At 30.5% G+C, this 2175-nt stretch overlaps 1 long non-coding RNA gene across 1 annotated transcript in view; it reads left to right on the top strand.

The window, feature by feature from the left end:
* Positions 1–408, top strand: part of LOC106321042 — a 4127-nt gene extending 3719 nt beyond the window's left edge. Inside the window, exon 2 of the long non-coding RNA XR_001265991.1 lies at positions 158–408. This is a non-coding gene — a long non-coding RNA (uncharacterized LOC106321042). The remainder of the gene's footprint in view (positions 1–157) is intronic.
* The last annotated feature ends 1767 nt before the right edge of the window (positions 409–2175 follow it).

The following is a 2175-nucleotide window of genomic DNA, read 5'->3' on the forward strand; positions in this document are numbered from 1 at the left end:
TTATGTGTGGTGTAATAGGCACCGTGTTTGTTTCATGCTAGAGCTAGGCCTACATTTTAGTAGTGCTATGAACTCAGTCTGTGGTTTGCGGTTTAGCATCCCATACCTCGCTGGGCAACTCCCCTGTTGCTCACCCCTCCTTCTTTCCCCCTTTCAGGTGAGACCGACGAGCAGGAGTGATTATCGGACCGGTGCTATTGGGCTTTTGGGCTTCTATCGCTTTTACCGCTTTTATCTTTATCGGGTCTTTAGGCCTTTGGACTTTTATCGTTTATGTTATTCCTATTTCAGACTTTCGGTTTATGTCGTATTTTATATTTCGGATGTTATCGTTATCGGGCCTTTTGGCGTTATGCTATCGTATTGACTTTTATATTATGGTGGAAATTATTATTATTATTTGAGTTGTATTATTATTTTATTTCCGCTTTAATCTATTTATTATATTTCGAAAGTGACGGGTGTCACATTTTGGTATCAGAGCTATTTATTTATCGTAACATTTTATTATGTAAATCGGGGTGTCACAATATTCAATATGAATAATGTTTTTTTTTCATCGGTAAAATGTAGCAATCAAATGTGAAACTTATGGTCTTGCAAAACCTATCCTCTTGTTATCATGTTAAACAAAAAGTGTGATTTATGGTCCTTCACAAATTTACATCGGAGGTTGGCCTGGCGCCGGTCATCGAGAAATGTCACATTTTGTCCAATTTTATGACATAGAATGTCTAAAAAAACATTTTGCGATTGTCTCTCTCTTTCTCTCAAAAATTTCATGATCCATTTTTTGTCTTAAACCAAGGAGGATTATCCGGCTCCACTCACTTGCTAATCTCAATAAAAAACTTCCATTTTGAATGACATCCTTTCAACTACTGGAGGTGAACCGTTCAAACAATGCAACATTTCCAGACATATGTGTTAGTCTACTAGTAGTCTAAGCGTCTGCGTCAAATCTCTGCAGACTAACACATATTTCTGGAAATGTTGCATTGTTGCCCAATTTTATATCATAAAACTATTAAGTTTTTACTGTTATTTATAAAAATATTTTGAAACAACATTTTTTCGAATAATTCTTATTTAGGCAGAAATTATTTTATTCATTTTTCAGAAAGAAGTATACGAAGTGTGTTCTAATGTATCGTTGTTTTAAGTTGGCATGTCATATGCAGAATTCTCTCAACATTTCGATTCAGTCTCTCAGATGATACTTTTTTGGATGATTCTAGCCGTTGATATCGCTAAGACGGATTTTAACTTAACGTAATTTTTATTTTATAATTTTGGATTATTTTTAATTTCTTTAATCAAATTTAGTTGTGCAAATTTTTAATTCCATACACGTACCCCAAATGTGGTGCTAAGTTTCCAATATTAAGGTCTAGTAATCGTTGTGTAATAATTGTTGTAATCATTGTGTTGTGATGAATCATCGATATTAAACAAAATGATACGAGCTTAAAATAATGTAGGAATAAGATGTAATGATAAAGATTACCTTCAAATGAAAAGATAAGTAAAATAATAATAAGTCAACGAGAGAAGACAAATGAAGCAATGACTAAGCGAAGCAACAAGATGACGGTCCACTTGATATGCCGTACGCCTTTAAATGTACATTATTGTACGGCAAATTGTCACATTCACTTATGGTTTGATTGTTATGAATATCTAATATAAATAAAGCGACTCAAATATTAAAAAAATAAAATTATTATAATAATTGATTAATGTTTCATTTATTTATAAGTTAAATCATTATAATTGACATCTATGGAAGTAAATAGAAGATTGCTTAATCATTTTATTAGATTTGTAATTATGAATATAATATTTGTATCGGTTCAGTTATTATGTTTCTGGTATATTTGATTACATCTATCCTTTCAAATGGAACTATAATTTCATTTAGTTCTAATTAGGCTAAATTCATATTAATTTTACTGCATTTATTTCGGTTCATTCTCTTAGATTAGTAAATATGTTTTATTAAATTTTATATAAGTTGGTATATATGTTTAAGAAAAGTATGAAAATAAATGAAGTTTTGAAAATCATGCACATATATGAAGATTCAAAAAATGACTAAACAATAAGAATTTATGTGCATAAAAAGTAGAATTATTTTTAACGATTTTATATTATCATCTTGGTTATAAATCCGAT

The sequence above is a fragment of the Brassica oleracea genome, unplaced genomic scaffold, assembly GCF_000695525.1.
Source record: "Brassica oleracea var. oleracea cultivar TO1000 unplaced genomic scaffold, BOL UnpScaffold01182, whole genome shotgun sequence".
NCBI classification, from domain to species: domain Eukaryota; kingdom Viridiplantae; phylum Streptophyta; class Magnoliopsida; order Brassicales; family Brassicaceae; genus Brassica; species Brassica oleracea.